The sequence below is a fragment of the Sinocyclocheilus grahami genome, unplaced genomic scaffold (assembly GCF_001515645.1).
Source record: "Sinocyclocheilus grahami isolate Dianchi unplaced genomic scaffold, SAMN03320097.WGS_v1.1 scaffold5.1, whole genome shotgun sequence".
In the NCBI taxonomy this organism is placed as follows: Eukaryota; Metazoa; Chordata; class Actinopteri; order Cypriniformes; family Cyprinidae; genus Sinocyclocheilus; species Sinocyclocheilus grahami.
The window spans coordinates 4997653-5019809 of NW_015505184.1; the positions used below are offsets into that span (position 1 = coordinate 4997653).

At 37.9% G+C, this 22157-nt stretch overlaps 1 protein-coding gene across 1 annotated transcript in view; it reads right to left on the reverse strand.

Moving 5' to 3' along the window:
* Positions 1–17385, reverse strand: part of LOC107584952 (serine/threonine-protein phosphatase 2A regulatory subunit B'' subunit alpha-like) — a 65238-nt gene extending 47853 nt beyond the window's left edge. Inside the window, exons 1-2 of the mRNA XM_016271733.1 lie at positions 17211–17385; positions 2199–2273 (exon numbers count right to left, since the gene is read on the reverse strand). The gene's annotated coding sequence lies outside the window, so the exon portion shown is untranslated. The remainder of the gene's footprint in view (positions 1–2198; positions 2274–17210) is intronic.
* Between the last annotated feature and the right edge of the window lie 4772 nt (positions 17386–22157).

The following is a 22157-nucleotide window of genomic DNA, read 5'->3' on the forward strand; positions in this document are numbered from 1 at the left end:
TATTTATAAATCAGTTAAAGCAGACTGATTTTGCAAGATAAGGAAGCCAGTAAAAGGATTCCTTTGCTTAATAAATACTTGTTTACCATATAATGAAGCTTCCACATGTCAACTGACTCATGCAAAAATTGAGGAAAGACACTTCCACTTTGAATCACACATTTTAAATATATAAATAATCAAACGTCATATATATATATATATATATATATATATATATCTCAAGGGCCAAAGTTACCAATCTTTTGACCAGTGAATATCAATGATGTTACAGTGAATATTTCTATGAACTTTCCAGTCGTTTGTGATTACTAGATAAGGATTTTTCACTTTTAAAGAGATTGCTAGCCTTGGCTGATTTAAATTTTTATGTGAGGCACCAATCTTTTGAATAAACACATAAAAAAAATGATCAAATTTTGTAGTTTACAAACATTTATTTTACATGACTTTACGATTTTACTCTTCTCCAAGTCCTTTCCAGGCCTAAAGAAAATAACAAAAAATGTAACAATGTAAAAAATCAAATCTCCCTTTTTTCGTCAGGTTTTCTATCATCGTGGGATCCTTGATGGTCACATAAGGCCTTCATTGTATGAAATATCACAGAAATCCAGCACTCAGAAATTCTTTGAACAATTTATATTAAAATATCTCTATTTGTATCTTACATAACAAATAATGGGCTTAGAACAATATAAAGGTAAATTACGACAAAACTTTCATTTTAAAATGTCTACTAAAAGGATACACTAGGTCAATCTTCCACACATAAATCTTTTCTTTATCTTTTTACTTATTAAAGCTTCACATTTCAACCCACAGTGAATTCAGGCTCTCCGTTGTTACTTTGTTCTTCTCTCTTCACATCCAAATCTCATCCTCAAGTGTTTCTTATTAACTGCAGCCAAAAGAACATCTCTGTAGTTTCACGACAATTCTTTGGTGTAAGATGAAAAGTAGAGCGAATACATACATACCTTACCTTGTCAAATGAACCTGACTGTCAGACTCTTGATGTATTTACCAAAGGCTTTCCGACCAAAGCTTCACCTGGGAATCTCCCATCTTAGATCTTCTCAGTAACCCAACATCTCTACCTGGCTCTCAATCGCTCCCTATGCCCGTAGATGTGTTTTTATCTGTTTATCTCTTCAATTCAGCTCCTCCAGAGCGCTCCAGTTAGGCCACACCTGTGCTGGGGTGCAACATCTGTGCAATCAAACTTCCTCTACTCTTAAATGCAGCATAAAACTCCCAAAAATCCCTCCCTACAGTGCCAAAACAAGACCTTTAGGGAGAGTCAATCTATCCATCACTATCTATCTGTCTAGATATCCACCCCTCTCTCATCTATATATATAGATATCTATTGCTATCTATAACCATCTATAGATATCTATTTCTGTCTCTATATATATTTATTCCAATCGATCTCTATCTATAGATATCTATCCAACTCTGTCTCTCTCTATCAATCTGTTCAGGGATTGTGTGCAGATACATTAGTCTAAATTTGATCCAGTGCTTTGTCTGGCTCTTTTCTTTTAAAGGGAACAACACTAAGAGGGAGTGGTGACAGTATTTTCCCATAAAGAGAAATAATCCAAAGAATAAAATGCTGGGAGGTTTCCTGGGTCGGTCTTACCTCACTCCTTAAGAATGTCCCGTGAGACTGAGGCCAGATTGTGAGGTTGTTTTACTGCCGCAATAAGTGTGACTCATGTGCGTTTCTGAGCAATGGTCTACACTGAAGTGGACTACGCAGAGGTTTCTACAAAGCCGCCTTGATTTACAGGTTATGGCTGTGATTCTACGTCTTTGGAGAGTATATTTTTTTCATCTGACGCTTCATGGAGTGAGAGCTATAGGCTGGGTCTTTACTGCCATGTTTTCATTCACTCAATGGCATGTAAAAGGCCCCTTGTCAGAAATGTTACACTCACCAACTTTTAAAACAAGGGGGGGAAAAAAACACGATTACTCGGTCCGAGCAGACACACAGGTGGTTGGTATGGTGCCTTTGGGGCTCAGTGGTGCAGAGGTAATAGCTACACTTTTTCCAGGCATTACGTTTGCAGAACTCAAAGTAAAAGTACTGCATACTTTTGAGTTACATTAGGCAGAAAAACAAACAAGCACCATCTGTCAACAATCACACGGTGTAGTTTTAGCTACCTGCTCCTTCCATTCATTACCTGTTTATTTTGAGTCCAGCTCTAGCACAACGCAGCTCTCGCAGTCCAGAGAGAATTCGTATTCCTATTTCCTACCTGTGGAATAAAGAGGAAAAAACTGATTCAGTTCAACAGGTACGGTTTATATTTAACCGAACATTGACATTTTCACAAAAGAAAAAAGGCTTTTTGTTTAAATGAAAGACAGACGTACTGTGCACCACTTTCCCCTCCACTGTCTGTCCGCTCCTTTTATAGAAAACTAATCAAATGGTACACTTAAGACTGTGTGAACATTGCTTTTCCCTTGAAAATGACTAATTCAACCCACAATGCAGTGTTACATGACACCATGAAATAGCAGAACACTTACCACTCGATTGCATTAAGTGAATCACTGGAACCAGTTTGCAATGTACTCACTAGACTAGTGGCCTACTTTAAACCAAAACGTTTCTAACATTATGGAAAAATGGTTTAGACCCAGTCCTGTGTTGGCGTTCCCTTTAAATCTGTTCTTTCAATTCACCAGCCTTTCTTACTCAGCAAATAACGCGACTTCGAACAGGCATGTAATTAAAAAGCAATTTTAGATGCTATTGGCCGAGGAGTCGTAAACGTCGAGCAATGTTGCATTAGTTCAAACTGTGGTTCTGCCATGACCGTTTCCGTCATTACAGAGCTTCACTGTAGCATTGAAGAATAAATCACTTCACAAAATGATTCATCACATCATTAAGACACACGTCAAATGAAATCACAATTGCTGATTCATTCTTTCTGCGCACCCAGACTGGGTGGATGGGTTTACAAAAACAGGCTAAAAAGAAGTAATCAATGGCGTTTGGAAGAACTCCATACCCAGAACTCTAGAGAGTGACATATGAGCGCTTGCTTATGCCACGTTGATATATTTAGCTGTTTGCGTATACTGACTTCCCAAACTTAGTATGTTTCAGTGCGAGTAAGTTTCGATGCATAAACGTATGCAAAACCATAAAGAGCACAGCTCGGCCCCTGACTCAGTGCCACAAAGAGGGGGAAAAAAATCATGATTGAGTAGGTGCAAACCCATGATATATTTTCTTCTTGTCAGTGGCGTAAATCCCAGAAGTTTGAAGGATTATTTTTCTTGGCTTTTAGCCCTTTGGTTTGTTTATTTCTTTTAACAGACTGACCAGACTTACATCTATCCCCACACTGTTAGCAAAATAAAATCAACTAAAAAAAAGATATTTTTGCATTGTGGCATTAAGTTCATCATTACACTAATTCTCATTACTGTAATGTGTCGGGGTGGGGAAACTGTAATACACTGTTTATTTAAATCTGAGTAAATATATGTATATGTATTATATGTATAGTAAAAAAATAAATGACGATGAATTATGAATAATTTCAGGTTTATTTCACATTACAGAAATGAGAATTAGGTGGGTTTAAATGTGCTAAAATATCATAAAATATCAACACTACACTGTAAAAAAATATTTTGAAGTAAACTGATTATTGAAAGACTATTAGAGCACAATTTGCAAGAAAATACTATTTCAGTCTTTGTACTTCAGAATTCCATGATTAATTCAATTTGTTATGTGTTGTTTCTTTGTTCTTGTGAAATTTACAAACAGTGACAGTTTCTGAGTGAAACCGATTTCTACACCTAACTTCTGAAAATAGGCTTAATCTTCTTTAAACAATATATAATTTATTTGATCTGTGGGTGAAATATAACCCATACTCCTTAACAGTTTTCATAATATTCACATAAACGTTTACTAAACGTTTCTGATAAACAATCTATCTGAGCAGCTACTAAACTTGTAACCTCAGAGCGGTTGGGCCTATTTCAGGTCTGTATTTTTGGAAACCTTCAGATGAGCTCAGTGTTGACCTGACCTCAAGGTAAAGATGCAAATATAACCCTTTCCAATTTTAAACTCTGTGTGATAGGACCTAGTTTGGCAGATACATGTGATAGAATAGCTAACAATAACACTTGCAAAAAAACTTGTCAAAACATCAGAGAAAAGCAATGCAGATTATTTATTTTTTTTGTCCATGACAAGCTTGACTCTCAAACAGGTCATCTCAACAGTTTGAGACTCAATCAACTGCCATGTTCAATAATGAACAAAAGAATCACAAGGCCCAATCCCTTTTACACTCTTCGTCACAAGCTCTTACAAGAAAGCTCCTTTAACATCCTGAAAAAATATGGTTACAAAACAATTACAATTTACAGCCATTGGTGACCAACCCAGGGAGGAACCACATGAGGACCGACTGTAGCATTCAACTCCCAAAAATCCCTCCCTACAGTGCCAAAACAAGACCTTTAGGGAGAGAGCGGAGAAAGAGTGAAGGAGGGGTGTTTGGGAGTACACTAATGTCTATGCTCTCTGCTCATTTTGCCCATCCAGCTGCAAGAGCGTTTGTAGCCATGGAAACTACTTAAACGCAGCCTGAAGGAAGTGTGTCATTGTGTTTTAGCAATGCACCAGAATAAATAGGGTGAAAATAAGAACACAATCAGCTAAATACTAATCAGGTTTGGCCACATGTAGCCCCAAGGTCTTTTAAATAATGCACATAGTCATTTGCACAAAAGCCCTATAGGCTTTGATAGCACAAGCAAGGTATCATAAACATGACCTTATATATGAAAACAGGCATGTTTAGCATTGTACTTTCCCCTCATTAGCAGCCAAGCAGTGATATTACAGTCATATCGACATGTTGCAACTATGTAAGTGTGTTCCTTACTCGGGACCCCACCCACTATCAGGGCGTTTTCCAAGGAACAATCATTAAGATCTTTCCAAAAAATAAGCCTGAGCTCAAAGTTTATTGCCTGCAGGCAAACAAACGTCAGCATTCTGCCTACTAGTCTCACAGTAATGAGGTTGCATTTTGCATTTACATTTCAAGAAAACATAGCATTGACTTTCACAGGAAACGCATCAGCATTCGACAGCAGTCCTCTGGGTATAGCTGATCCCCGATGACTTTTATAAATAGCTGTTTTGGGCAAAAATGTAAACTTCTCTTCCATATAAAGCTAGATATTCATCTGAGAAAGTGGCCTTCAGCATAAAGTCTTTCATCCTAAATTTTAAATCATATGCATCTAAATAAACAAAACACAAAAATTTGCAAATCAACATATGTAGAATTGATGCGCTACATGTAAATTATATTTTTTCGAGTTGTTACCTGTCAAAATGATGGTGTTTGTTTAGAATTATTCATTATTTTAGTATTCCTAGAAGAATAAATAGCTTCAGTAGTGGGCAGAACTTTACAAGTGGAAATCTCATTCACTAAGACTCACCAGTCACTGTCCACATTTTGATATTAGAAAATCAGTTTGAGCGAACGCAGAAAAATCTGAACTATTAGTATTTTTTATTAGTATTACTGTTAGTCCTTTTTACATAAACAATAACCAATAATGTCTGAAGCATTAACTTTCACAGAAAAACACATCAACATTCAACAGCAGTCCTCTGGGTACAGCTGACCCCCAATTATTTTTTATAAATAGCTGTTTTGGGCAAAAATGTGAACTTGTCTTCCATATAAAGCCAGATATTCATCTGATAAACTATCCATGAGACCTTCAGCATACAGTCTTTCATCCTAAATTTAAATCTAAATAAGCAAAATACACAAATCTAGAAATCAACAGCCAAATTAACATTTATAATTCCAACAGTAATGACATTTGTAATGTTTAACCTGATTATTACTTTCCCATAACATTCCAGCTTCCAAGACTGAAATGTTAGAGCTAGGCTACAAAGGCGTATTATTTTCCTCGTTTCACCCATCTGTCTATGTGGCTCTTCTATGGTCCACAGGGGTGTCATTACTGGTTGTACATGCACTGGAATTGTGCGTACCAGCCTGCAAGGCAGAACAGATAACAGCAACCCTGAGCTCCATCTCGATGCCCACGGACCACCTCAGCACGGCCTCAGTCTGAGAGCTAACATCCACTCTTATCCAGCAATCAATAAACCACAACTGACTAAAAGCCATCCCGGTATCAGGCCCATCAGTGTCTAAGGGAGGTAGCGTTCATAAACAACACCAGCAGCCGCCATGACCCACATTTATGGAACGTGATGAAAGTTTTCATGCTTGTTTTCAGTCCTCTCACTTTCCCCTAGGGACAGATCTGATTTATGATTTCTGTTCCCCCCACAGAGCAGCGGAGCCATTAGGGTGAAGAAAGAGCAAACGAATGCATGGAGAGCACTTTCCCATTGACATGATAAGGTGGGGCGACCCCTGTCCGTTCCACAGCTGCTAGAAGGCTCTAAACAACAACACTTTCACATGTCTTCACTGTTTTCCTGACAAACCAATGAGGCTGTATGGGGATGGACAGACAAAACAACAAATGATTTAGGAATCCCATCAGGTTTTGTTTCCTTCCAGTCCAAGCATGAGCTAAAGTATTGCGGCCAACGAGATGATAGAAGGAGGTCATACTCTACAGAAGCAGCAAACAAACCCCCTAGTGTTATTTTAGTATCATTGAGATTCTATTGTAGTTTTTATTAATGTTTTAATATCTTTTATATATTTTCCATTTTAATTTTAGTAATTTTGGGTGGTTTTTTATGTCTATATTGTTTTTATTCTTTTTTATTTCAATTTATGTTTTAACACTGCACGATTTTTGGCTGTCCCAGACGAAAGATTGGCATCGTGAAACAATCGCGGCAATTTCTGTGATTGTGGCTCCTAATCGGTGGTTCTATGTCGTACAGTGAGAGAGGTTCAAAGATGGCCGTTGTCACAGTGTTGCGACCAAAGATAGCCTACAATAGTTTTCTGACAGTGTCAGAAATTCAGCATGATCATCACACAGTGTGTTTGCTGCTACGACCCACGTTTACCGACCAGCCAATAAAAATGTGACATGAAATCAACACGACATGGTGCTAAAACATAAAACTGATTACCTTAAGCTCTTACAGGGAGGAACCACATGAGGACCGACTGTAGCATTCAGTTTAAAGACTGGGTGTGAATTCATAACAAACTCTGCATATTTAGATGTCTGAATTGAAATAAGCCCATTAGGTATTGCAGCATCAGACACATAACAGAATGAGTCACATTGACTATTTTTATATTGCAAAATTGTCCTTTTTGGAGTTTGCTCAAGGGCCAAAACGACATGGTGCTAAAACATAAAACTGATTACCTTAAGCTCTTATCCCTTCCTCTTTCGCCGCTTCCACTTTTTTTTTGCGCACATAAAAACTCCAGCTGCCAAAGTATGATTCATCATGCTCTTTTTGTTTACCACTAGCGCATGCTAATGACATTTATTCTTCTTTAGTAGCATGCGTTGTAGAGTCAATAGGTGTATCATCGTACAGTCTACATGCATGTCGTACCCAAGTTCATTAGATATCAGTGTGATATGCAATGATCTTATAGGATTGCTAAAATCGTGCAGTATGTAGAAGGCTTTAGTTAAACTAAATGAAAACAAGAAATGTTATCTTGGCACCTAGCTGAAATAATAAAAAGTTTTATTTTGTAATATTTTATTTTATTTAACCCTTAAATGCATGAATGTTTTGCCAATCATTATTACATATTCGGGTCTTTAGCGACCCGGACCTATATATCCAGCACGCAGATCTTAACTGCTGGACCTCTTAACTGCTGCAATAGCAAAAAAATGATCTTGATATTTTAAGAACAATTACGTAAGAATAAAATAAAGCATATTTCGTTTCCTTTTGAAACTTAAACATGTTCAATTTGAGCAGATCATCGCTGTCATCGTCAGAGCGTACTTCCACAGTACATTCAGCATCTGCCTCACATTCACGATCTCAAACATATTCTCAGAACTATCGTTTTTCAATGACTTCATATTCAATATTTTGATCACTGGCAGCTTATTCACCACATCCAGCATCAAATGGCAGTGGTATTTATATGTCATTGCCTATAGTAATTGCTCTGCAGTAAAGTCATTCAAACCAGTTCAATTTTTGCTGATGATATTCCTTCGTTTTATGCCTGCGGTAATTATGAGTGAAACATCACGTCATCATTGTGTATCAAACAGTGCCACCTTGAGGAAAAAAGATGCATTGCACAAATTGAGTCATCAGATATACTTACAAATTTACATACCTCTGGTCTGTAGCGACCCTATACACTTTTTACAAAAATAATTATCAGAAAACAGGCACTTTTATATTTTACTATTTTTTTTCTTGTTATATTGTTTATAATGAATAGATTGAGGAATACTAAGAAAGTTGATGTCTAACTTTAAAAAATGAATGAGGGAGAGGGTAGAGAATGATGTCCCGGGTCACTAAAGACCCGAGGTATGCATTTAAGGGTTAAGTTAATGTTTATTTTATTTCAAGTTCAATTTGTAATGGCTTTAGTTTCAGTTAACTAGAATAACCCTGCAACCTCTTGCATGTGCTAAATAGCTTAGTATCCACCGGTCATTGTGTTCTTCACTGGTGGTGACGCTCAGAAAGAAAATAAACAAGGAAATGGGGCGGCAAACCTCTGGTATTACTATTCCACATGCTTGCTGTTCACATGGACTTACCCTAGTGCAGCTTTTTCCATAACATAAAAAAAAGAAACATTTACTGCCATTCTATCAGTTCTCATAATCAATGTAACGTTCAAAAATCCCAATTTAAACACAACAGGATTGTGCCAGAGGAGAATGATTCCCACTGTTATAGGCAACGCCTTCCATAAAACATTTAACATGGCTTTATAAATAAAAAACTACAAAGTTCTCTGCCATTCAAGTTGAGCAATAAGAGAGGCATGTAACTAAAGCCACACGCTTTGTTCTCGTTCTCTCTCAGTTTTGCACTTCTTCCTTTCTAATTTTCCTGTGGAACTCTTGGCAGCGCTCCTGGCACTGGAAGGATGTCTTTGCCTCCATGCCCGAGTACAGCACACAAAAGAGCGCAGTGTTAGAGCAGTGGACAGTGATTGGCCGCTCGGCACATGGACATTTACTCATCCTGCTGCATTCCACATGCTACAGGCCTGTGCAATGACACCAGAGCTGCCCCGAGGAAACACGTCCCACTGTGAGCGTGAAGGAGCTCAGGCAATGGGCTCCGCTCCAGAAATGTGCATAATGTAGCCTTTATGAGAAAGACCTGTCGCTGGGAACCCTGTAAACACACCACAAGCCCTAGTTTGGTATTGTTTTAGAACGAAACCAGGCTGAGGATTAGATTACTGTGGAAGTCAATGAAAGGAATACACATTTCTGAGTTTTAAAGAACAGTTTTGTCACTTGCATCAAACTTGAGTTAGTGGCATGGCCTTGTGGACACTACCACCCACCTCACTGAGCATCTTGATCGCAGCATAAGGGATAACTCAGCTCTGAAACTACACTGACAAAACAATGATCTCCACTGTCTGACTGACGATCGAGTAAACCTGTACCATCACAAGAGACAAGATAAGAGAATACTGATTCCATTATGTCATCCATTATGTTTATTCTGTTTGAAATTTCTGTATAAACATAAGCTAATTACCAACCTGTCAGTCACAAAGCATGATTTCTGTAATCAGTGTGATGTCATAAGCATAAACTCACAGAACACACAAATATTGGGTAAAACAATTTGTTTATTAGAATGTTAATTTGCTATTCTGCCATCTTAGGCTGTATCAGATATCTCTCCTTATAATCTTCATTCCTCCCTACATTACTCCACTAACATAATACACTTGAAAAAAGTGAATAGAAAAGAGTGAGTGCATTCAAACACTAAGTGTGGCAGAAGGCCTGCGGATGCTATCTTCTGCTGAGATGCAGGAATTCATTCATTCTGTATGCAAGTATTCTTTTGAGACTTATAATTAATTATTAATTTTAGTTTACTCGACAATGTCCACTATGGTTTCAGACAACACTACAAATGGCTGGTCCAAAATTTCATACTCTTTGAGAAGTCCCCTTTTAACCTCCTGAGAACCAGAAATAAAAAGCTTTGTGAATTTTGTATTTTTCCCATGTCATTACTTTGTTTAGAGCATAAGAAAAAAATGCTAAAATAACATTTTTGAAAAATTATATTTTATTCCAAATGGCTGGTCCAAAATTTCATACTCTTTGAGAAGTCCCCTTTTAACCTCCTGAGAACCAGAAATAAAAAGCTTTGTGAATTTTGTATTTTTCCCATGTCATTACTTTGTTTAGAGCATAAGAAAAAAATGCTAAAATAACATTTTTGAAAAATTATATTTTATTCATAAGTTATGCTATGTCCTCTGTAGAGGACACCAGGACTCAGTTTTTCTAAAAAAATAAAATGACAAGAGTAGACATGAAAAGATAAAAGCAATGGGAATTTTTTTAAATCACCAATCAATTTTTAGGTTTCAGGATTTTTTTATAACTAACTTTGTTTAAGGATGGTTCTCAACTATGTTATAAAATATATAACAATATGATTTGATATGCCATTTTGCTTTATGCAATATGTGTGTAAAAATTCCATAAACTGTTTTTTCCCATTAAGCACAATGTTGTCTATACACTATCTAATTTGCATATTAAAGTGCTGTTGGGACAGCATGTTGAAAAAAGAAGTGTAATAATGGGAGTAGTAATTGGCCAGATTTTCATAATAATATCTAATATTTCATAAGAATATTGATATATAATTTGTTTTCCTATTCAATTACCTCACTGAGCATCTTGATCGCAGCATAAGGGATAACTCAGCTCTGAAACTACACTGACAAAACAATGATCTCCACTGTCTGACTGACGATCGAGTAAACCTGTACCATCACAAGAGACAAGATAAGAGAATACTGATTCCATTATGTCATCCATTATGTTTATTCTGTTTGAAATTTCTGTATAAACATAAGCTAATTACCAACCTGTCAGTCACAAAGCATGATTTCTGTAATCAGTGTGATGTCATAAGCATAAACTCACAGAACACACAAATATTGGGTAAAACAATTTGTTTATTAGAATGTTAATTTGCTATTCTGCCATCTTAGGCTGTATCAGATATCTCTCCTTATAATCTTCATTCCTCCCTACATTACTCCACTAACATAATACACTTGAAAAAAGTGAATAGAAAAGAGTGAGTGCATTCAAACACTAAGTGTGGCAGAAGGCCTGCGGATGCTATCTTCTGCTGAGATGCAGGAATTCATTCATTCTGTATGCAAGTATTCTTTTGAGACTTATAATTAATTATTAATTTTAGTTTACTCGACAATGTCCACTATGGTTTCAGACAACACTACAAATGGCTGGTCCAAAATTTCATACTCTTTGAGAAGTCCCCTTTTAACCTCCTGAGAACCAGAAATAAAAAGCTTTGTGAATTTTGTATTTTTCCCATGTCATTACTTTGTTTAGAGCATAAGAAAAAAATGCTAAAATAACATTTTTGAAAAATTATATTTTATTCATAAGTTATGCTATGTCCTCTGTAGAGGACACCAGGACTCAGTTTTTCTAAAAAAATAAAATGACAAGAGTAGACATGAAAAGATAAAAGCAATGGGAATTTTTTTAAATCACCAATCAATTTTTAGGTTTCAGGATTTTTTTATAACTAACTTTGTTTAAGGATGGTTCTCAACTATGTTATAAAATATATAACAATATGATTTGATATGCCATTTTGCTTTATGCAATATGTGTGTAAAAATTCCATAAACTGTTTTTTCCCATTAAGCACAATGTTGTCTATACACTATCTAATTTGCATATTAAAGTGCTGTTGGGACAGCATGTTGAAAAAAGAATTGTAATAATGGGAGTAGTAATTGGCCAGATTTTCATAATAATATCTAATATTTCATAAGAATATTGATATATAATTTGTTTTCCTATTCAATTATTTTGTCTCCCAAAATGTATAATAAACATGCTTTTAGTCCTGGTGTCCTCTACAGTGGACATGTATGAAATGATGTCCTGTTTCATAACAGGAAGTCACATTTTGATTTGAAACCCCATAACATTTTCCTGAGATGTTGATTTATGACAAACAATTAGAAAATTAATCAGATTTAAATTATAATTACAAAATATTATCATATTTCCATAAGGATGTACAATTGTATCACTAATGTCAGCCATTTTTAAAAACCAAGGAGAGAGAGTGGTCATGGTGAAACATCCAATCATTTGGTATCTCTGGAAAGCCCTGAATGTGCTCTGTACAGGACATCCAGACATAAAACTGTGACATGTGAGGTCTCAGAGAAATTCACTAAAATATAATGTCCACTACAGAGGCAAAAACTCCATAGCTGGGTCTCAGGAGGTTAAACAGTTAAGTACTTCACAACCATTAAAAAAAAAGTATGTTCTATAGTATAAATGTGCGTTGTATAAATGTAATCTGGATGTACTACATTTGTCGTAATTCATGTGACCTGCCAGCATCAGGTACGTTGCTTTACTCTTTTATGAATATTGAGAAATCGGACATGCTACTCTTTTCACATACTGTTTTTCACCTACTCTATAGTAGAGAAGTAAGCGATTTCAGATGCAGCCTTAGATTTATTTTGTACTCCGCTTGCCTCTACGACTTCTTCATGAAGAATACATGCAATGCTGCCTTAAAATTTGGTCAAGTTATTTTAGGAGGCCTACTTTTGGCACAGGCTTCACGTCAGGTGTGCGCCCATGATGGCTTGGTTTTGCAGCAGAGCTAAAATAATTAGATATGTCAGCAACTTACTAAACCAGCCAAAATATTCCCAAGAGACAGGAGCTTAGCCTTGTACTGATTTGTACATAACAGTAATCAAGCTAACTAGTAATCTAGACAAACTGTCATTAGTCATAAAATTCTGCAGCACCAAATAGATGTGCATCATTCACCAGCTCAGATTATATCTACCGTATTACAGTTCATGAAAGCCTCCTCTCAGTATGACAGACTCACCTCCTCATTAGCTGCACGTAAACCTGCGGCATGCGCTTTCGCATTTCAGGTTCCTCACGCCTCTTGAGCATCCTGCATTACCTCAAAAGGATCATGTGAATCACAGGAAAACCGCTCTCCACTTATAGATGTTCGCTGGGTTAGAACAGATAAGCAGTTACTATGGCAATGCCTGAGTTTTAAATAAGTTGCAGGGAGCAGTTTTCAGATTTTTCCCTCACCTGCCATGCAATCCGAATGCTTACAGTGAAACTCTGCACTCACACTTTCCAAACCACATCAGATTGAATAGATAAGGCCCAATATGAGTTATGAGCGGGAGTTTCCACATCCTGCAAAAGCAGCTAAGGAATGTGCATGTGCCAAAAAAACGTAAGTGAGTGCATCCTAAATAAAAAGGCCATAAATAATTAATAGATCATATTGTCGTAACACAGCTTGAGACTTGGCTAATGCGATTTCAAGAGTGCAGGCCGCCGCTGTCGCCAAAAAAAAAAACACTAAATGGACTTGTGTAAAATGTTTTGTTTACTTCTGTATTATGCGGTTACTATCACTGGTACTATCAAACAATGTGTGTACATGATTCATTGACGATCACACCGAACTGTGCATTTTCTCAAGCAGGCCTTTCAGCCTCCCTTGCAGAAGTCGGAATGATGGAAAAACTCCAATCTAAACACTCTGCCCTCTGACCAACCAGTACACAAACTTAAACAGCATTTTTCTCTCTTCTACATTGGCACCACATGCATCTGTGAAAAGACACAAGTCTATAAAGAACTGTGGGAAAAGGACCTTGACCCTGAGAAACTCCCTTTACACCAGGGAATTCATTCCCAAATCCCCGTCTGCCACGCTCTACCTAGATTCCACACAACAAATGGCCAGATCTCAACAGAATCTGCAATAATGTTTGAGCCTTGCTAAGATCAGTTGTTATGGTTTCCGAAAGATTTGATCATAACCCCACAATTCCACCAGGCATCACCAGAAAGCTGTCACATCTTATTCTGCAAGCTTCAGATCTCCAATAGCAGCGAGTATATGCTGCACACACACTCGAGTCGTGAGCCGCTAGTTTTATTCAGGGCACACACAGCAGTGTTTTGTCTGTGCTGTATGGAAATAACAGCAAAAGGAGCAGGGCCTCACACAGCTAGAGCTTTTTTGCATCTAAATTGAACTATATTCAGAATCGGGAGCTTTTTTTGGGAAGCCGTCCCCTGGAGGAACGCTCGTTTTCTGAATACAGTCTCTAATGGCTGTGGCACGGAAATACTAGCGCTCTGAATGGAAGTAAACAGATGAAGAGAGCAAATGAAGAGTCTTGATGGAGACTTGACAAGTTGCCTGAGGGTTTTCTTAATGCTGCACTTGAAATTGCGGCCATTATCGACATAAACCATCCAGAGGTGATCCAATTTAATTAGCATATAATGCACAGGCAATGAGGGGTTTATGCTGAGAGAAGCTCACAGAAGAGACAAACCTGACACGGTGTCTTTCACTGACGCAAACATGCTGTGCTTAACAAGCCATTTTGGTTTATAAACACAAGCGGTGTTGTAATCCTAACATGTCATTACAGATGTCATGCTCATAATGGAGCGGGTATGCAGTGGTTTATGATAGTGGTTGGAAAAAATAATGAATGAGCAATATGAGCAATGTCACCTGTTAACAATGGAAAAATAACTCAAACAATGCATCTAAATATTATCGGGGGAAAACCATCAAAAACATACATGCAATTAACACCAAATATTTCGCCCCTGTTGAATTTTTGGTACTCTCCTTATGTGGTAAGAGGAAACAGACTATGGCCCTGCTGGAAGTTTGAGGGGCTCGTGGGATGGTCAGTGCTGTCTGCTCGTCCTGAGGATCTTGTCCATGTGTGGCCATGAAAGTCACTTAGGTCCAGCTGTCACTTCCTGTCTTACATGATGGGACAACCATTTATACCTACAGCATGCAAGCATATAGCAGATCTGTGACAGTTTACGTCCGAGGCACTATGTGACCAAAGCGGTTTACATCCAAAAAGACCTTCACAGATCTAGCAGTCTTGACCTCCCTCTACTTAAAACCTTGCATAAACGCAAGTAGTAAAACCCAGAAATAGACTGTACGGCCCAGTGAATATTACTAAAAAGTTACGAGGTTTGCATTGCTTTACTAAAAACAAAAATGAGAGGAAGCAGATTGACTATGCAAGCAAGATAATTGCATGCCTCAAAAATTGCTACGTAAAAGCCTTCGTGAGTAAGTGCAATTCTGCATGCTTGCCCAGCATGTACTGCAAAAGATCACTGACTGGGTCCATTTCAAAACCTTCGAACGATGATTTAAACATCATTTGTCACCATACATAGTCATGGTTTCTGAAACAGACTAAATTTCCTGTAGTATATTCTACTAAAACAGTTTGAAATAAATAAATAAATAAATTCTCAGGAATAAATAACATTTTAAAATATTAAATAGGTTAAAACAGTTCTTCTAAACTCTAAAAATATTCTTCACCGTATTTTTTATCAAATAAATGCAGCTTTGGTGAGCACCTTTTCAAAACATAAAAAAAACCTCAATTTAAAACTTTTGACCAGTATATATTTACAATCAAATCCCATGTGATCAATTGTTATCTATGATGTGCCACTTCAAATTATATTTGTCTATATACAAGCCTTGTGGGACTAAGGACAGACTTCTGTGCAGGACCACACACATATAATGTAGGAGGTGCCCAAAAAAGCATCATTGTAGGGGTCAGTGGTTCAGCTCTGGCCTTCATGTGGAGTTTAATGAGCTTTGGTCAATAGCGAGCAGTGGGGACGGGATACAATGGGAAGAGCCGAAAACCACAGCTGACCAAAACCTCACCAATGCACTCTGCTGTGGCTCGTTGGCAGCCAACCAGACCCATGCAGTCCCAGAGCGGCTGGATGTATGGTGAGGAATCAAATCAGGTGCCAAATGACTTCACTCTCGGGACACCAGTTAGGAAGCGTATTTTCTGCATATTGTGCCGCTGAATAACTCTTAAGTCTTGTGAAGGAGGAAAAATTATTGTGTTAGGACAACAGGCTGCGATTGACCCAGAACGTTCAATTCCGGCACTTAGGAAGTGATTAATGCAAGGGAGCGCATAGCTGTGATCCAGAGCTATTTTGGGCTAATTAGAGAGGAAACGATCCCGAGACTGCCCAGCCGTCTCAGTATCTGTCAAGTTATCAGGCTAGTGACAAAGAACAGAGCACAGCTCAAGGTTGCACTCGAGCAGGACAGGCATGCATTTAGTACAGGCGGGATGCCCAATTACACCCACAGCAGAGAGACCCCACCGGGATATTTATAAAGACAGCATGACAGAGATCTGATCTTTCCAAGATGCACAGGATATAAGTGCTGTGCCAATTCCTGCTGCTCAAGAATGAGTTAACAGCACCTCAGCCAAACTAAGCATTTAGTTGAACAGTCAGAAAGCAAAAACAAATGCTTATCCCTTCCAGCAAAAGCAAACTATGAAACTGTTCATAACTTGCATTCAATTTATGTAGCTTGAGGGGGGAAACGAATGCTACACATTCATCTTACAGTTCTAGATCTTGTAACTCTAAGAAATGTAACAAGGAAGCTACAAATTCTGTCATTCTGGTAAATTATTAACATGTTACTCAAGTGAAAGTGACAGACATCACAAAGTACAAAAGCGAACCTACAAACAATCGTAATTGAATGTGTCTGTTGAGTGCAAATAAAAGCAGGCGTGTACAGCAGTCAGTCAGTTTACTGCGAGCGTGAGTTTAATACACAGGCGATGCGGTAAATCACTCCACAAGTCTGAAACTCAAAACACGGTCTCATATCGTCTCAAAAACAACCGACCGTGACTTATCTCAACGCCCAACTTCGATAATAAAGTCTATTTGAACTTCAGCCCTTCCCTTTAAGTCACGAAGACATTTTACTTGACAACCACGCGTAACTTCTACTTAAATGTACAGGGCAAGTATTCATGCGCGGTAAAACACTCGATAGATCAACAAACACATACCGTTTCGCTCCGGGTTAAGGCTTGTCATCTGGGCTTTTAGGACAGTCCGATATCCAAAGCGATAGTTTCATGTGTAGCGTATCAACACACGGTTTTGTGGAGTATCAGTGTTACGCCTCGCCGTTCAGACTCTGCGTGCTGACAGCAGCCAGTGCAGAACGAGCAGAGCCACAGCGCGCGCGGACAGGGCAGCTCCTCACAAACACGCTGGGCGGGCGGGAATATATAAACGGCGACACTATACACGCTTACCAGAAACAGGTTACCTAAGAGCCAGATAGAAAGATAAAATGACAGAATGAGAGGTAGAACGATAGATAGATAGATAGATAGATAGATAGATAGATAGATAGATAGATAGATAGATAGACAGATAGATAGATAGATAGATAGATAGATTTTTGGGACATGACTTTACTCGTCATGATAGTATTTTTAATAAAGAACTGTCTTGACAGACGTTAGACTATCAGATATTTACGAAAATATATACAAAATTCAATCAGGCAAATAAAAGTTATCATCTGGAAGGCCCTCTTTCCATATCCTGCTGACTTCAACAAGGTAACAAAACTGTAGTGAATGCTAAGTGTGTGGGTGTGTGTGTGTGATTTGAAATAGGCTAACTGTGCCTTATAATTTATAAACTAATTGTGCCTATATCAAGTCAAGTCAAGTCAAGTCTGCTTTATTGTCAATTATTCCACATGTACACCACATACACACAGAGAATTGAAATTGCGTTACTCTCAGACCCTTGGTGCATACAGATAACACTAACAGTAGAACATAAATACAGAACATAAATACAGATAGATACAGAAAATATTCCCTTGGTTGTAGATCCTGTTAATAGAAACACCAGAAAAACAAAAATGATTTAGTTAATTTATGTGTGCGAAATTGTTGTTATTACACCAAGTGTATAATTTTCTGACTGTGGTGAGCACCAGGGGCGTCACTAGGTTTTCTGGGCCCATTGTATAGGTCAGGGCTTCAGGCCTCTGCCCTCCGTTGATTGAACATTCATTAATTTACTAACATAAATGCTAGGTTTACCATTATTTATAATAAATGTTTGACACATTATTTGTTTATTTATTTTTAGAATTGATCAGATATGAAATTCAGTAAATTAAATCATTGTAAAGGATCTAAACACATAATGCATCATTATTAATGTATTATGTATTAATGTAATGTATTCATATATTAAAACATACATTGTAGAATCCATGGAAGACTTTTAGCTGGATTCATATCTGAATAGATTTTCTCAGTGCATCCAAATTCTGTGAAGCATTCTGAAAATTATTCAAACAGATGGCTGAAGAGCAAGCCAGGTAATATGTAAATTTCGTGTAAAGCTTATGCAATGTTAAATTGTGGCAGTATATCCCAAATGTATTCATGATATAGTCCATTGAAATGTACATGCTCGGTAACTATTATGTAGCACAAATAAGTTGCATTTTAAACTCATATCGTTATCTTTATCTTGGATCTATATCATTTCATATTCAACCGATAAATTCCAGTTCTGATGAACCTACCGACGAATTCCATTGAAAAGATTGAGATAAATATAGAGTTACATATAGACAGCTATATCAGTGCAGAGGTTAGATATAATTGCTAAATCTGTCACTGCCATGACTCACCAATCATTTTGCATGTAGGTAGAAACTGTATACGGTTCGCCTGTAATTCATCACAAAATCTTTGACCACTTGCCGCAGATTCTTTGACGTTTTTTCCATAAAGTATGAATTCAATCCATGAGGATCTAAGCTCAGCTTAGCTGCTTAACTGTAAAGTTTTAATGAAGCACAGAAGATTAAACCACACAATTAATGAGCATGACACACTTATGCAACCACACACTCATGGTTATCTCTGTGCCCCCTGGCTGTCTCTTCTCATCTCTCCCAACAGATCATAAAGAGAATTCAGTATACAGGCACCTGACAAGGTGTGCAGGTCTATTTAAAGCTAATGGGCCTGTTTGGATCAGCTTAGCCTGCTTCAGGCATCAGTTACTGAAGAAGACATTTTTCATGAGAGAAGAGCGTGGAAGGGTTTGGTCCCAGTCATGCCTGAAATTCTATGGTCCATGTTCTTGATGAAAGTAGAGATCCTTCATGTCTCACCACCTCTGCCCTCCTCATTCTCCAACTGTCACATAGTCACCACCAGCCGATTTTCTCACCCCAGGCCCACACTAACCTCCAAGTAAGAGCTTCTCCATTATACAGTTTCACTACACGTCATAGACCAAGTAAATGTGGCAATGTCATGACCCAAAGAGACAGCTAGACAGGGACTGTCCCTGTCTAGCTGTCGATTGGCATTTTTTTCCTGCTATGCTTGCACAGAGTACCATTTACTGTATGTGATGGTATTCAAACTGCATGGATTTATTTGTCCTCCATACAAATGTATGCCAACACTTCCATTGACTTGGTTTGTTTTCTGGGAATGTCCTGTTGTCCCAGATCTGCTCACTGAATTACTCTGGCCCCACCTCTTTAGTCACAGCTGTCTGTGCTCTACGTCTGCAGTCAGCCTACAGCTTGGACGGAACATCATCAAGGGGAGGGGAATATATATCAAAATTGGCCGGGCCACAGAGCAAAGCCACCATCAGGATTCAATTAAATCCCAGAGGGGCCAGTGGGAAAGAGAGTGGAGAAAGACAGAGGAGTCAGCTGCTGAGACGGAAAGGAAGTAAAGAGCTCTTTCACTCAGTCAAGAATCAATAAATGTCAAGAATCTGGTGCGCTGCCCGTTCTTCATTGTTCACTATGAGAGATGGTCAAAGCCAGGCCACTGGGCTGCTGTTGCCTGCTGGATACAGAATAACTTATTAAGTGTCTGCTTTAGTAGTCTGCAGAATGACAGCGGCCTGTATTTCCAGCTGCTGAGTCCAGAATACAGTCCTAATCAAAGGCTCTTGATCCAATGCCTTAGTGACCCTGAAAGCCACAGCCACATCGAGCCCTGGTAGACAAACCAGAAACTGAGACACACACACACACACACAGTTTTTTCCATATGAAAATTTATGTTGAGTGAAGTACCAGTGTTTAAATTTCAGTATTGCTCTCTCTTGCATTACCACAGTCTAGCTTTGAATATCATTAATAAAACACTGACATTAATTCAAACATTTTTCTCAACCTCTGGCATGACAGAATCGGCCTTATGAGGTACACTGGAAAGTCTGGGCAGTCACGTAGGTGGACAGTATCCTATACTTACACAACATGCTTCAGAACTGTCTGCAAATCCCAAGTATAAAAAGCTGATGATCCGACCTGTTAACATGAGGCTGAAATAGAATGTGCTACTGTCGAGACTAATGGCACCAACACAGCTGGACATGAAATGGCACAGGGCGATGTGTACATTCTATCATGCGGATGCAGTGCCAGTTTTGGTGTGAAAGGCCCCTTAGCTGAGCACAGACATTCTTTCTGTGGCTACAGATTTTATTATTTGCCCTTTTCAAATGGCATTTATGTCATACGTAATTGCTATGGCAATATATACGGAATCGCAAACCGAAAATAACAATTATCTCTCAAAATGTAAGGGTCCTATAATAACATGTTCGAGAATAGCATCAACAACTAAAGCACACACTGTATCAACACTAGCTGTCTACACTCTCTGTCAGTTTCACACCTTTCCTTGTTTGACTGATGGCTTTTCTAAGCTTATGCAGTGTTTTTTTTTTTTCCAACAAATGAACTGAAAAGCAGCCTTGTTTCAGGAAGTGGGTTATGTGACGTCCCAGCATGACTCCTTTTTTGGTTTACTTAAAATGGCTTCGGGCTGCTGTTCTGTTCAGTAACTAATGACCACAGACAGACATGCAAACCTCTTTTATGTGAGTCTTTAAAACACCTCTTTGAAATAAAGTGCATTGCAGCCGAACTATGGACTAGAATACAAACACATAAATCTTACGGTTTTGGGCTGCAGCTCTATAGAGGAGGACTGGCAACTCAAGACAATACTTCAGCCAACAAGCCTCAAAGGGATCATTTACAACTGATGAATCACATCTCCTTGTATTTCTGTGAGTCATTAAATAAGCTGCTAACTTAAAAAAAACCCAAGAGACTGTCAATACAGCGTGGAAAGACTAATACTAAGAAAGTTTTCTCAAGAGGAAACAGCAGAATTTTGGAAAACAGAAGACTTTAGCTAGCTAGTTTTCTAACCGTTGAGTATCTTAAAGATGTTTTGTGATATAATAAAGTGATAATCAGTGACATCAGAAGAGGCAAAAAAAATGTAAACTGATAGTTAACAAAAACGATAAAACAAAAAAATTAGCTAATCAGAATTCATATAGTTTAAGAGCTCTAGCATTTGCAGTGACAGATGACATAACACTTCGTTACCGTTATAGTTGACGTTCTTGGTGTGAAAGGGCCCTGACTTTTGTTTAACTAAAGTTTAGGGTCACATTTTATTTTAAGGTCCAATTCTCACTATTAACAAACCATTAACTACGACTTTTGCCTCAATAAACTACTAATTTGCTGCTTATTAATTATTAGTAAGGTCGTTTTTAAGTTTAGGTATTGGGTAGATTTAGGGATGCAGAATATGTTCATGCAGAATTTGTGCTTAATAAGTGCTAATAAACAGCCAATATGTTACTAATAGGCTTGCCAATAAACAACTACTTTTACCAAGTTTAGTTTAGTTAAAGTTAACTATAAGGTTGTCAAAACCTCTGATGAAACATAAATTTGTGACCCTGGACCACAAAACCAGTCATAAGAGATTTATACATCTCATGAAAGCTGAATAAATAAGCTTTCCATTGATGTATGGTTTGTTAGGATAGGACAATATTTGGCCGAGATACAACTATTTGAAAATCTGGAATCTGAGGGTGCAAAAAAATCTAAATATTGAGAATATTGCCTT